At 33.8% G+C, this 16,740-nt stretch overlaps 1 non-coding gene across 1 annotated transcript; it reads right to left on the bottom strand.

Moving 5' to 3' along the window:
* Positions 1-9,967: 9,967 nt before the first annotated feature.
* On the bottom strand, positions 9,968-10,076 carry LOC118032823 (small nucleolar RNA R71). Its single transcript, XR_004684720.1, has one exon. It is a non-coding gene; the product is annotated as a small nucleolar RNA R71 (small nucleolar RNA).
* Between the last annotated feature and the right edge of the window lie 6,664 nt (positions 10,077-16,740).

The raw sequence follows: 16,740 nt of genomic DNA on the forward strand, positions 1-16,740 counted from the left end.
TTTCCTTTCCTTTACTTAGTTAACTTCTTTCTCATTTATGTTCTTATCTTGTTCATTTATGTTTCTTTCTTTCATTATGTTTAGCTAAGTTAATTATGTCAAGGTGAAAAGGGTACACTAATGGTGTAAGAATAAGTATAATATAAACTTAACATGGACCTTAACGTTGGATACTAACATGTTTTATATTTGTTATCTTGTTCACTTTTAATACTTTGCTTATTAAATGGTTAATCTAGATTTATGTTGTATAACACTTGGTACAACAAATACTTGGTACTTTCATAGCCCATACTGTATGGTATAACCGACACCTGAGCTATGAAAGGAACTTGATTTGTTGTTAACATAAGTTATAATCATGAATGTCTACCAACATTTACAAGTGTTAGCTTTATTCGAATAAGATAACTAATGTAATCATGTTAGCAATTTATAATCTGATTGGAACCTCCTTTATGTGTGGTTTCCAATTGAGCAATAAGAGTTTATACTATACTTGTTTGAAGTACCATTAGTGGATCCTTTAACCTTGACATTTATTTTTATCGTTGTTTAATCCTTACATTAATCTTTCATCTCAAAGTTCTCATTAATTTCTTCATCGTCTTCTTCTTTTTACTACTACTACTACTACTACTACTACTACTACTACTATTATTATTATTTACATTATGTTTATATTATTAAATATATCTCTTTGATCTTTTCATAAACTCAGTATATAGGCTGGAAACCTGTGACCCGATCTTTTAGATCATTCTCAGGTGTAACAACGCCACGTATTGAGTATTACTATTACTATTACTATTATTATTATTATTATTATTATTATTATTAGTATTATTATTACTATTATTTTTATTGTTGTTGTTGTTGTTGTTGTTGTTGTCTTGTTATTTATAATTTATACAATTAACCTCTATGTGGTTCGACCCCGGTCTTGCCGGGTTATTTTTTACTTCGAAACTCCTACACTTGGGAGAAGACATCAAGCTTTTGATCGTGTCAATATGTTACACGTTTTGCTAAACAAAAAGGAAAATCTGAGGCAACTTGCTTTCATTATGGATATCCAGGACACCTAGTTGATAAATGCTTTCAGATCATTGGATATCCTCCTAGATAGAAAGGGCCAAAAGGGAAAAGATTTGCTGCTACGCCACATGCAAATAGAAATTATCAAAGACTACCCACTGCACATAATACTGTTGTTTTTTTATCAACATCAAGACACTCCCAACATTGTTTTCTCTCAAGAGCAAATGCAGAATCTACTTACCCTTGCAAATAGCATTTCCAACTCAAAGCTAAATAACACTGCTAAGGAAGTATCTGTATTAGGTATATCTTTTTCATGTTTTACCAAATCTTCACCTCAGAACAAGTTTACCTTGATTCTTGATACAGGAGCAAAAAATCACATGATTTGTAGCCCTATTCTTTTTTAGTTCATTATTCAGCCTAAAACTCAAACCCAAGTTCATCTGCCAAATGGCCAAAAGGTGCCTATTGTTTTTTTAGGGACAGTTAAATTCTCTCTCGATATCACCTTACACAATGCTCTTTATGTTCCATCTTTCAATATTAATCTTATTTCTATTTCAAGATTAACTATTGATAACATTGTTGGCTTGTTCTTTCTTCACACAAAATGTATTATGCAAGATTTAAGCAAATGGAGGATGATTGGGCTTACTAAAGCTGAATCTGGTCTATACCATCTTCACAAACCTTCTGATCAATCTATGGAATGCTTACCTCCCAAACCATTAATCAAATCTTGTATTGTTGCCACTAATCTTTGGCATTTTTGTTTAGGCCACATTCCTACTTCCAAAATCAACCTTCTAAACAAAATAGATCCTTCAATAACTTCCACAGATAAATCCATTTGTGACATTTTCCCCTTAGCTAAGCAAAAACGACTGCCCTTTCCCTTTTCTATGCCTACATATATACAGGCTTTTCAATTAATTCATAATGACATTTGGGGACCCTTCTCTGTTACTTCATATTCTGGTCATCAGTTTTTTCTTACAATTATCAATGATTACAGTAGATTCTCTTGGTTGTTCTTAATGAAATCCAAGTCTAAAACTAGAGGTCTTCTAAGCAACTTTCTAATCTATGTTCACACTCAATTTAACACCAGCATTAAGACTATCCAAATAGACAATGGACAAGAGTTTAATATGCCTACCTTTTACCAAGACCATGGCATCATTCATCAAACAACCTATGTTGAAACACTTGAACAAAATGGAAGGGTTGAAAGGAAACATCAACATTTACTAAATGTAGCTAAATCTCTCATGTTTCAAACCAAACTCCCCTTAACTTACTGGACCGCTTGCATCCTCACCTCCACTCACATAACCAACCACACTCCTTCACTCATTCTACAAAATCAAACACCATATCATATTCTATTCAACAAACCACCCACTTACAATTACCTTAGGGTATTCGGTTTCTTATGCTTTGCTAGTACACTCACACACAACAGAGGAAAATTACAACCACGAGCCACCAAACGTATTTTTCCAAGCTATCCTCCACACATTAAAGGGTACAAAGTGCTTGACTTAACAATATGCAAAACCTTTGTGTCTCGCAATGTCATTTTTCATGAATCCATATTCCCATCTATACCAAACACAGTTCATACACCCCTTGTGTTTCTAGATTTTCCCTAGTTTTTTTATTCTTTACCTTGCAAGTCATCCCAGTTAACTCCAATCTATTTTATTCTTCCTACAACATTGCCTTTACAAACTTTTGTTCCTCCAAATTCTACCTTAATTCAAAATGATATTTCCCAACTCAGAAGGTCTACACAAACTACATATCCACCTCTTTACTTACAACAATATTATTATGGTACTATGGCTCAGATTCCTTCAACAGACCTAATCTCTTCCAATTGCTCCATTCCTGGTAAGCCACACTCGCTCTTTTCTTTCTTATCTACTTCCCAATTATCTTTACAACATCGAGCTTTCACTTCTTCTGTTTCCTTAGTTTTTGAACCAAAAACTTACAAACAAGTCAGCTCTATTCCTCATTGGCAAAAGGCTATAAGTAATGAAATTATCGCTCCTGAACAAAACCAAACCTGGGATTTAGTACTTCTACCTCATAACAAATCTGTCATTAGATGTAAGTGGATATACAAAGTCAAATTCCAAGCAAATGGCAAGGTGGAATGCTACAAGGCTAGATTGGTAGCTAAGGAATACACACAACAAGAGCGAATTGATTTCTTTGACACTTATTCTCCTGTGGCCAAGATGACAACAATTAGAGTTTTTCTCACCATTGCAGCTGTCAACAATTGGCATTTACATCAACTTGATGTAGATAATGCTTTCTTGCATGGTGACTTATATGAGGAAGTATATATGCAATTCCCCTTGGTTACTCCACTCCTCATGATCCTCACGTTTGCAAACTCAAAAAGAGCATCTATAGTCTGAAACAAGCTTCCAGACAATGGTTCTCTAAGTTGTCTACCTCTCTATTACTTTTCGGATTTCTACAAGCAAAATCAGATTCTAGCCTCTTCATTGAAAAAACTATTAACACCTTCATCGCAGTATTAATCTATGTTGATGATGTTATCATCACTTCCAATACTCTTAAAACAATCAACCAAGTTAAACAATTCCTTCGAACGACTTTTCCTATAAAAGATTTGGGAAAACTGAAGTACTTTCTAGGCATTAAGGTCGCTCGATCTGCAAAAGGCATTGTTCTTTGCTAGAGAAAGTATGCCTTAGATATCTTAGCCAATAGTGGATTTTCTGGAGCTAAACCAGTAAGCTTTCCTATGGAATCCACACTGAAACTGTCACGACCCGAATCCCGGATCCATGACCGGCACATAGGCAAGGTTCCCCTCCAAGGTTCCATACCTATGCGAACCCAAACTTACATACAAACTTATCCTTTAAACAACTCAATCAGAGTTCAACACATCTCTAATAACAAAGCTAACTTCATAATATAATTTAATTGTTTTAATATAAGAGTTAATATAATTTCATAGTTTTGGAGCACTAACTTGACAAAAAAAGAAGGTACAAATTACAACTAAAAAGCAGGTTCGGAAGGTTCAGCAAAAGTGACCTACTATCAAGCTATAAGCCTGAAAAGGATAAATAATGAGAGGGTGAGTTCAACAACTCAGTGAATAGATAACGTTTAATATACACACACGAGGTAATACAACAATGAGAATTATATATACAATTATGGCTCTAGGTTCTTATAGAAAGGTTTCTCAAATAGGTCATAACAAGAAGATCATATGGTAAAGCTCGTTAGAAAATCAAAATGCAATGAGCATGAGGCTCCGTACTGTGGGATGATCAATCCACACAGGTTGATGACTTCCCCGACCAACTAGGGTTCAGATACGATGTGCACAAAGACTAACACTATCCTGTTAGCATGGGTATTCTGACTAACATACCATAGGTTCATAATAATAATCAAACAAACATATTCATATCTCAAAGCTCAACTCATGACATCAATCAAATGAGAAGATATCAATTCAGAAGTCAATTCAAAATATATACTGGTTCATATCAAGAATTCAGATTCAATAATTGATCATGCTTTATCATAACAAGTATAATAATCAACATATATATTATCAAGAAGCATGATCCAATTCATATTAACAAATCAAATATTTATAATATTTTTCATGTATATGAAAAATTATCCACTCACTTGACTCAAAAGCAAACAGAAGTCAAAAGCAGACACCGAAGAAAATCCTACTGACATCCCGTCGGTAGAATATCAGGATTATTTGAATACAAAGGAGACATATTCAAGAACAACTCAAAAGAACATTTAACCTATTTAATACACTTAACTAAGAGTCTATTTCATAACCCTATATGTTTTTATACTAAACTAGTTATTTTCCTAAAAACCTAAGAATTAACGGTTTTCCTGAAATTTAATCCATAATAAAACAAATAATAAGACTTGACAATAATTCACTAAATAACCCTCAATTATTCATCAAACTAATATGCACAAGCTAATATTACAGCTAGGGACTAATTTGGAATTTATCATATTTTTAGGCCCAAATTGAAATTTTCATCTAATTGGAGGACCAAACTAAACATATCATGAATATAGTGGAATTAAGTCCATAATTCATCCTCATTTCTGTCCAAAACCTCTAATTATGCTCCAGGAGCCATTATGGAATTTTACCAAATTTTTAGGGTCAAATTGGAGGACTAAATTGAAAGTGTTAAAATTTCATAACTATACAGTAATTCTACCCATAATTCATATTTTATTCTGTTTAGAATCTCAGAATATGCTCCAAGGATCAATTTTTAATTTTTCAAAGTTTGGGGACTAAACTATATTTTTTTGCAAATTGAGGGACCAAATTGAATTTTCATCATCTTCAACCTCCAATCTAGAATTTTAACAGAAAATCCACTATTCTCTCTAAATTTCTAACATAAATTCACCATTCAAACAAAATCATAACTCAAAATCATCATCTTTCAATTCAATCTATCAAAATCAACCAAATAATCAAATACCCACAACAATTAACTCTATAACATTCAAATTAAATCATCAATCAAACCCAAAACACAAACTTCATAACCCTAACATTTATCAAAACTGAAATTAAAGCTTAATTAACACATATTTATACATAATCTTACCTTTAAACTTATTTCCTTCAACTCCTTTCTATTTCCCTTATAATTTCCCTCTTTTCTCTTCTTCTTCTTCTTCTTCCTCCCTTTCTCTCCTGCCGGTTTGCTCTCTTAATTTTAGATCTCTCTCTTTTTTTTTCTTTTTTTTTTACTTCCTATTTATATTTATCAAGTTTTGTTGAATTACCACTATACCCCTTATTCATTTATTCCAACTTTTAAGTCTTCAAGGGCTTTATTGCATTTTCCAACTCATTTATTTCAAAACATTACAGAAACTCAGTGCCAATGATGCTAGCCCTTCTCTGTCCGACCCTGCATCTTATCATCGATTAATTGGCAGACTTCTCTATCTCATAATCACTCGCCCAGACTTGTTATATGCCATTCAAACTCTCAGCCAATTCATGTCCAATCCCCATACAATGCATATGTAAACTGCAGAAAGAGTCCTTCAATATCTTAAAGTAACACCAGGTCAAGGATTACTTTTTAAAGCTGATTCTACCTTCCATTTAAAAGCTTATTCTAACAGTGATTGGGAAGGTTGCATTGATACTAGAAGAAGTGTCACTGGATACTTGGTGTTTCTTAGAGATTCTCTCATCTCTTGGAAATCCAAGAAACAACCAATTGTTAGTCGATCCTCAGTAGAGGCAGAATATCGAGCATTGGCAACTACATCATATGAACTTCAATGGCTGGTTTATTTGTTGAATGATTTCTATATACATCACTCCAAGTCTGCCCTGCTGTATACTGACAGCAAACCTGCTTCTGAAATTGTTTTTAATCTGGTCCATCATGAACACACTAAACATATACAACTTGACTGTCACCTTATACGTGAAAAATTGCAGGATGGATGCTTACCATCATTAATATCCTTTCTAGATTTCAGCTGGCAGATGCACTCACCAAACCCCTAGGTTGTCTCTCACTTAATCCTATCCTTAGCAAGATGGAATGGTTAATATCCATTCTCATCTTGAGGGGGGATATTGGAATCTACAACACTCTACATATACAGTGTGTGTGTGTGTGTGTGTGTGTGTGTGTGTGTGTGTGTGTGTACACAGTTACAAATACAGTTGGATATTATTAGTTAAGTTAGTCGTGACCGTTACAGTTAGTTACATATTATTAGTTAGTTGAGAAAGTTTGTTAGAATATGTGTATATATATTCATTCATGTAATCTGTAAAGTTAAGAGAAATACAAGAGAAAAAAGAAATTTGCATGCAGTATATACAGTTGTAAACAATTCTTGTTTTCCATTCAAGAAATTCATTCTCTCCTTCTATTGCAAACTTCATCTGCATATTTTACATTCCTCACGTTGGAATTCTACAACATGAAAAGGTTTACATCTTCAATATCATTTAGTTAATTCTATGTACTGCTCCACAATCTCTTTGTTTAACAAACAATCAGCTATATCAACCCTGAAGGGTATAGCTCAACTAGTTAGGTTCTGGGTTTCCTCCCCGGAGGTCATTAGTTCGAGTCCTACAAACCTTGGGGCCACTAAAAGCTTACATGGTTGTTAACTTTAGGACCTATGGGATTAGTCAAGGTGCGGGTAAATTAGCCCGAACATCCATGTTAATCTAAAAAAAAAAAACTATCATCTATATCATTCTCACTTTCTAATTGCCTTCCCTTCATTGTGAACTCATGTACTCAGCAATAATTACATTTTTATTTCTCATTTCTTATTTATCTTCAAGAATATTTGATGTTTATTGCCTTAAGAATAATTTATAGCTTACCTTTTGATTAGTACTTAAAAGTGCATATTTATCAAGGTTTTATATCATCATTTTGCACTTAAAGTATCAATAACTCCTTAACTAAAGCATGTTTTATAATAACAAGTCTAATACTATAAAATGCCTTAATATATGGTAAATGTTCATCTTAAATGCAAGCCTATCATATAAATCAAAGGATTGATTGATAAGTTCAAGTATGGAAATTGAAAGGATAAAGAGAGGGTGAAGCTTAGAAAAGATATGCGGGTGCAGTCCAAACTGGAACACTGTTAGGTAATTGGGTCATATCTTGAGTTCTAGATGTCAAAATGATCTCAAATTTTTTCACAAATTCAGTAAGACATAGGCCTACAACTTTCATGTTTTCATGAAGATCTAAGAAGGCCGTTTGCAAGTCCAAATTATAGCAACAACGAAGAAGTCTGAATTTGTCCTGCAGCCCGAACACTGTTCAGTGTTTGGCCCATGTCTGGAGTTCTAGAAGTCCAAATGACCTCTATTTTTTTTTCCTGGAAAGTTGAGTCAATTTTCTACAACTTTCATGTTTTCAAATGGACCTAGTTCTGATTCTAGCATTTCTGTTTTATTCAGACAAGAAGGATTTTCACAAAGTCAAGAATTGGCCACCCACTCAACAATTAGTCATCAATTCAATAATTCTGAATTTTGACCTATAAAAGGAGGCATTTGCCATGTATTTGGGGGCTTGGATGTTCAGATCAAGTTCATGCTCTTTATTTCTCTCTTTATATTTTTTTTGTAATTCTTAAGTTTTGCTTTCATTAATATCTTGTTTATACTTTTCATTTCCTTTCATTTACTTAGTTAACTTGTATTTTCTTTATGTTCTTGTTTTGTTTATTTATGTTTCTCTTCTTCATTATGTTTAGCTAAGTTTATTATGTCAAGGTGAAAAAGTTACACTAATGGTGTAAGAATAAGTATAGTGTAAACTCAACATGGACCTTAATGTTTAATATTAACATGTCTTATCTTTTTATCTTATTAATTCTTAATACCTTGCTTGTTAAATGGTTAATATAAATTTGTGTTGTAGAACACTTGGTACAACAAATGTTTGGCACTCTCATAGCCCAACCGTATGGTATTACCTACACATGTGCTATGAAAGGAACTTGATTTGTTGTCAACATAAGTTAGCATCATGAATTCCTGACAATATTTAAAAGTTTATTGTTATGTAAATAAGATAATTAATATGATCATGTTAACAATTTATAATGAGCTATTAATGACAAATCATCCGATTGGAACCACCTTCGTGTGTGGTTTCCAGTTGAGTAATAAGAATTTATACTATACTTGTTTGAAATACCATTAGTGGATCCTCTAACCTTGACATTTGTTTTTATCATTGTTTAATCCTTACATTAATATTTCATCTTAAAGTTCTCATTAATTTCTTCCTCCTCTTCTTTTTATTATTACTATTACTATTACTATTATTAATTACATTCTTGTTATATTTTATATAGGTTAAGTATGCTCTGTGTTTAATCAAGGATCCTGAAATCTATTTATATTATATAATATATCTCTTTGATCTTTTCATAAAATCAGTATATAGGCTGGAAACTTGTGACCCGATCTTTTAGATCATTCTCAGGTATAACAACGCCACATACTAAGTATTATTATTATTATTACTCCTATTAATATTATTATTACTATTACTATTATTGTTATTATTGTTGTTATTATTGTTGTTGTTGTATTGTTATTTGTAATTTATACAATTAACCTCTCTGTGATTCGATCCTAGTCTTGCCGGGTTATTTATTACTTCGACACTCCTGCACATGGGAGAAGACATCAATCTTTTGGTCGTGTCAAGTTTTTAGCGTCGTTGTCGGGGAAGTAAATTCTTGTATAAATTATAATATTTATTTTGTTTTCTCTTTTCACTTTTCATGTATCTCACTTTGTTTTTTTTGTTTTGTTTCTTTTTCTTTTGTTTTCTTCTTCCTTTTATTCTTTTTCTACATGTGCATGTGTTTGGTCACATACATTAAGTGGTAGACTTTGTAGGGTATCCTCATCATTTTCAGAAAATATGGCCGAAGAAGATAACCAGTCACTTCATAATGAGAATAATGAGAATAACCATGTTAGGACACTTAGAGACCACATGAATCCCACAAGAACAAGTGCACCCTCATGCATAGTTTTCCCTCCTGATGCATCCCATTTTAATTTTAAGCCAGGCATTATTCAACTTTTACCTTCTTTTCATGGCTTAAATCTAGAAAATCCATACTTGCATTTGAGAGAATTTGAAGAAGTTTGTAACACCTATAATGACTTAAATTGTAGCATGAATACCATTAGATTAAAGCTTTTTCCTTTTTCATTAAAAGATAAAGCTAAAACATGGCTACAAAATCTTAGGTCAGGATCCATTCGTGCTTGGGATGAAATGCAACAACAATTTAAAAAAAAAATTCCCATCTCACAGAACCAACTCTTTCAAAAGACAAATCACCACTTTCACTCAAAAACCAGGTGAAACATTTTACCAATGTTGGGATAGGTATCGAGACTTTCTTAATACTTGCCCTCATCATGGTTTTGAAACATGGACATTGGTTTCATAATTTTATGAAGGGTTAACACCTAAAGATAGGCAAATGGTTGAATTGATGTGCAATGGAACTTATGAAGATAAAGACCCTAATGAAGCAATGGAGTACCTAGACTTACTAGCTGAAAATGCACAAAATTGGGACACTACAAGCACTTATGAGGCATTAATTAAAACCCAGCCTCATATATCTAGTGGAGGTATGTATAACCTTAGGAAAGATGATGACCTCCAAGCCAAGTTTGCATCTTTAGCTAGAAAAGTCGAGGCACTAGAATTGAAAAAGAGTAGTCAATTAAAATCTGTTTAAGACATTGTGTGTCAAATCTATGAAACAAATGAACATGCAACCAATGATTGTTCAACTTTTCCTTCTTTCAAGGAATGCTTTCATGAAGAAGCTCATGCTTTAAACAGTTTCCAAAGGCCCAATCATAACTCATACTCGCAAACATATAATCCTGGTTGGAGAAATCACCCAAATTTCAGTTGGAAGAGTGATAACAATAATGCACAAACTTCGCAGCCATCGTTTCAAGCACACCATAATTTCCAAGATTCTCATGGATATGCACCTCCTTATGCTCCACCTCCTAGAAGAAATCTTAAGGAAACATTGCATGCATTCATTGAAAAGCAAGAGACAATCAACACTCAACACTCAACTTGCTCAAAGCGTGACAAATTTTGAAGATGCTCTCGCAAAATTCACATATGCTCTCAGTTTTCAAGAGAAAGGTAAGTTTCCATCTCAACCACAGCAAAATCCAAAGGGGCAATACAATGCAAATGCAAGTAGTTCCGGAAGCCAACACATGGATCAAGTCAAATTAGTCATCACTTTTCATAGTGGTAAGGTTATTGAAAAACCCACTCTTAAACCTTGTGAGAAAGATGATGAGTCAATCTCTAAGGGTAAGGAAGGGGTTGAATCTGAACATTGTGAAGAAAAGACTGATTCTCCGCCAGCACTTCCATTTCCTCATGCCATGACCAAACAAAGGAAATTCAATCACAATTCTGAAATCCTTGAAACTTTCAAACAGGTAAGGATCAATATACCTTTGTTGGCTGCTATTAAACAGGTACCTTCATATGCTAAATTTTTGACAGATCTATGCACTATGAAGAGAAAACTAAATGTGAAAAAGACAGCCTTTTTAGCCGAACAAGTAAGTGTCATTCTTCAAAACAATAATGCTTTGAAATATAAAGACCCTGGTTGTCCTAGAATTTCTTGTTTTATTGGAGAACATAAAATTGAAAAAGCCTTACTTGATCTTGGAGCTAGTGTGAATTTACTTCCATATTCAGTTTTTTAGAGTCTCAATCTAGATGAGTTAAAACCAACTTTTGTAACTCTTTTACTTGCTGATAGATCTATAAAAGTGCCTAGAGGAATAATTGAAGATGTGTTAGTACAAGTCAATAAATTAATTTATCTTGTGGATTTTATTGTTTTGGACACGCAACCTGTTGAAGCATGTAATTCATTTCCTGTTATTTTAGGACGTCCATTTCTTGCAACTTCTAATGCATTGATTAATTGTGGGAATGGACTCATGAAGTTATCTTTTGGAAACATGACATTGGAGATGAATATTTTCAACATTTGCAAGCAACCTGGAGATGATGATGATTTACAAGAAGTAGATCATATTGAAGAATTAGTTCATGATCAACTTGAATCTACTTTGAGTAAAATTAAGTTGGATGAATCTGAAGATTTGCAAATAATTTATTCTCATGAAGAAATCACGGATCAAAAAGGCACCAAAAATATTGATGCCGATCTTTTGTCAAGAGTGACAACAAATTTGACATCTGACATCCCACCAATCGATGATTACTCTCCCGACGAATCCTTACTTTCTCTTAGTTCAATGCCTTGGTTTGCTAAAAATATCAACTTTCTTACTGGAGTACTGAAGATAAAGGAAAGTTTTTGAACGAAGTGAAGAACTTTTATTTGGATGACCCTAACTTATTCAAAAATTGTCCTGATCAAAAATTTCAAAGATGCATTCCTGACAATGAGGTAAGTAGTGTCATTAAACTTTGTCATTCTGAAGCATGTGGGAGTCAATTCTCATCAAGAAAGACGACTGCAAAAATCTTACAAAATGGATTTTATTGGCCCACTATGTTCAAGGACACGCATGCATTCTGCAAAACTTGTGAAAATTGTCAAAAAGTTGATACTGGTCAAAACGTTTTGCTTTATAATTCTCAAATCCATTTATTTCCTGAAAAAATAAGATCATGATGGAGCGGTCTATTTATTTTGAAACATGTGTATCTTTATGGGGCCCTTGATATTGAGAATTCAAAGAATGACAATGTTTTGAAGGTAAATGGACATCGTTTGAAAGCTTACTTTGATGAGCTTCCTAGTGAAAATGAATCCATTGGTTTGAATGATCTTGTAGATAAAGGTTGATTATTTTGTTTTTCTCACATTTTTTTGTGTTCCTTTTTGGTGTGACTTTTGTTTTGCTAGTCTCTCTCACCCCGGTCAAATGGCGGATAACGGTACTCCATGACTCTTAAGTCGGTTCTTTCAGTTTCCCATGATAACTGATATCTGTGTATATATTTGTGCAATTATTTGCTCTCTCTCATTTCTTTGAATCTCTCCCCCAATTCTCATTTGAAAATGGACACCACTCTTGAAAAATTGAAAAGCTATTTTCCCGATCTGCCTCAGAATGCAATTACAAAAATTTACCGTGCTAGATGTGCAAGACTAAATTTGTTAATGAACCATGGAATTCCTGAAGATATTCGTTGGCTGATTGAAGCAAAGGTCCGATTATCAGGTGAGTCCTCCAATTCTTTCATTTCATACATGCCTGGAATAGGTAAAAGCACTTTTGCAAAGAAACATCATGCAAAATGACTGAAAGTCTGTCACATATGTGCCAGATGGACTTGTAATATGACATGTCATTCTTTAGGAATGGTATCTGTAAACCGTGAAGATAAAATACAATTCATTAAGGATGGCCTGAGTAAGGGGTCTTTAGATAATCTTTTATTGACTCTTGAGACGCACCCTAGTGGAGATGTGCATCATGCAATTCATGATTTATGACCCCATTTTCATAAAGAACAAGCTCATCATAGTCTTGGGAATCTGACTATATATATATAAAAAAAAAAAGACCTTGTTTGCCAGTTTTTAAGAAAACTGGATGGGAAGCCTATCCCCTACCCATAGAGGGCGTTTAAGCCGTTTTTGGATGTAAAACCAAGGAAAGATGTGAGCCACAATCACAACTACCTGTACATACACATGCTTTTTCAAAAGAAATAAATAAATAGAGAGAGAGAGAGAGAAAGTGAGACTACGACTAACCTACATATAAGTGGTATGATTGCATTTTCAATTTCTCATATATAAATTCTTCTCTTCCTTCCCTTCATTTCTACTCAACCCATACATTTATCAAATATAGAAGTGTGTAGAAATGCCAAGTTCCTCAAGTCATCACATAAACATTATTTGTGTTTTCAGTGGATCCAGTCCTGGGAAAGAAAAGGAGTTTTTAGAATCAGCAAATCATCTTGGTTAGGTACTAGCTGAGCGAAAGATTCATTTAGTGTATGGAGGAGGCAGCCTTGGGTTAATAAGGGGAGTGTCAAAAGCTGTATTTTTAGGAAGTCGTCAAGTTTTGGGGGTTGTCCCCAAAGTTTTAGCACAAGGGGACATCATTGGAAAAACAATTGGAGAGGAATTACAAGTCCCCACAATGTCTGATCGACTGAATGCAATGTTTAACCATGTTGATGCCTTTATTGCCTTACCAGGTGGTCTAGGAACATTGGAAGAGATCTTTCATATTTCCTCTTGGGCCTAACTGCACATTCACCATAAACCCATAGGTTTGTTAAATGTTAATGGTTTTTATGATAAGTTGTTGTCTTTTCTTGATCATGCTGTGGAACAGGAATTTCTAACATATTCAGCACAACAAATCATAATCTCTACCACTACTGCTGAATAATTGATTGAGCAACTACAATCTTTCATCCCTGTAATTAATCCCTCCATGAGTCACATAAATTGGTCAACAAAGGAAAGCCGTAAAAAGCTTAGATTGGATTGGAGCCTTCGTTTGTAAAAACTTTGTGTCTTTTGGTTTTATTGTTGTGTTTTGTTGTTTCTTATATTTGTTTAAGTGTGTTTCAGGTTTGTCAGTGTTTGTTATTTCATGTGATGTCTTCTATACTCTATCTTTCTACCTTAAGACATTGAGGACAATGTCTCATTTTGGTTGGTGGGAAAGGGTAGTAGTTGATATTTAAAAAAAAAAAACTGTGTTTTCTATTTCATAAATTATTTGCAAAACTGATGTTACTAGGATGGCAGAGTAAAAGGAGTTCTTTTGTTAAAGTGACTCTTGATATGCATCTTAGTAAACATTCTTAACAAGGCCTATCAGAATACTTCTTGAAATATTCAGGTTTACAAACTCTCGTATTGGTAGCACTTGATTCTGCTCATATGCTCATTTAACAAGTATTTTTAAATCTTCATTTTCACACACGCACTTTAACATATGATTGTGGGTTGCACATTGGATTATTACATTATTTATGTTATTTTGTTAAAGGTAATGATGCAACCATATTATTTGATAGTTTCACCCACATTTAACTAGTGTTTTGCCTATGTTTTATATAAAAAATGCCTTGATATTCTTTGTTTTATGTTTTGAAGGCACTTTTGGATGAAAGATGCAAAAAAGAGTAAATTGAAGGTAATTGGCAGATTTGACGTTCAGTCGATGTTTTGTGCAGAACGTGAGCTCTAAAAGTCGAAATGAAGTGATTCCAGTGGCATTAAAAAGCTAACATCCATACCTTTCTGTACATCTAAGGCAAGAGAATAAAATAAGGAAGAGCATGGAAATCGCAGCTTTCAAAGTCAAATCTTGCAATCTGCCAGTGTTGACCTTCGGTCAGTCCGACTTGAATATCTAGAGCTACAAAATTCCAATTGATGCAAACTCAATTGTTTTGGATTCCTGACTCAAAGGTCTATAAACGCTCCAAATTTCAGCCAAAAACGATGTCATATGAGGGAGATATGATTTTTCAAAGATGACAACTGAATTCTGCCAGCAAACAGGTTTCGTGAAGAAACGAGTGTAGATTACGTTCTGAAGCATCTAAACTGACATCCAAGTTTTTATTTCAGCAATGTAGCTCCTCTAAGTCAAAGCTTGAAGATTTCATGCAAAGTTATTTCTCCTTTTTTAGGAAAATAGTTATTGAACTACTTAAGGGAGGACTATTTTGTAAAATAGAGATTAGGGTTTCCTAGCGTATAAAAAGAATGAGAGAAGAGAAGGGGGGCAGCCACCAAAGAGGAGAAAAACGCCCCCTACTCTAAGAAACCCTAAATCATGCATTCTTCCATCTTTTTGATTAGTTGTTCAATAAACATGCAAGGCTAAACTCATTTTCTTGGTTGCAAGGACACGGAAACCTTCGGATTTCAAGAACTGTGAGATTTATTTTACCTTTTCTTTTCAGTTTATATGATGAATATGTTTTGTTCTCCTATGCTTATTTTTCCTATGATTGTTTATTTTAATTGCTAGAGCGGACTCTAAGTTATTATTGTAGACAATTTATTGCTAAGTTTGATATCAAAACCGGAGTTATGGTATATGAACTTGTGAAGCAACTGAGTTTAATAATTGTAGCGGATCTATGTTATTAATCTTAGGGAGAACATTCGATCAAAGCAACATAAGCAGACAACTTGGTTGTGAAGATTAATGAATTTATCTAGATCTTAAGGTTGTCATTGGATTAAATCATTAGTGCGGACACTGTGATTATTTGTTGGTTAGGGTTAGTTATACGGCGGATCCGTTAATTAACCAACGTTAAGAAAAGATAAAAATTCAGAATATAAACTGGAATTTCGTTTCAAGGATCAGTTCTGATTTCTATAGGTGGATGTGTGATTGCGACCAAGGTTTGTTCTCTTGATAATTTTTTGATTTTATTAAATTTTGTTTGATAGTTTTTTGTTTTATTTTTCTTTAGCCTATATAACATCCAACCCCCCCCCCAAATTGCATAACGTATAGCATAAAAATCTGAACTAAATCTTCCTCGTGGGATCGACCCCTTGCTTGCTCTATACTATCTTGTGTGTTGTGTTTGAAGCTAGGGTATTTAATTTGTGCGACCACGACATCGCAACAAATTTTGGCGCCGTTGCCGGGGACTGTAATTTTAGTTGATTCTTGTGTTTTTACTGTTATTTTTAGTTGCTGTGATTGTTATTTATATTTCTGAAAAAAAAAACAGAGAAACAGAATTTTTGCTTGCGGCGGTACTGTTCACTTGCGGGAACGGTACTGTTCAAAACAGATTTTTTGGTGGAATTAGGTTTCTACCTTTTGTTTCTTGAAGGAAAACGACGTTCTAAACAGAACTAGTGGTACACCACTAGCCCCGCTCTATCAAGGCCAAATTCCGCTGTTTTCTAGGGTTTTTAGGCAGTTTTAGTTTTCTAACGTAAGATTTTCATACAATTTGCATTGTTTTCGATCTCTTGCGTGGTTGGTTTCTTTTGAGTTTTCTTGATGTTTTATGCCAATAACCCGTTCTACTAATCAAAGTCAAGTGC

This window comes from Populus alba, chromosome 2 (assembly GCF_005239225.2).
Source record: "Populus alba chromosome 2, ASM523922v2, whole genome shotgun sequence".
In the NCBI taxonomy this organism is placed as follows: Eukaryota; Viridiplantae; Streptophyta; class Magnoliopsida; order Malpighiales; family Salicaceae; genus Populus; species Populus alba.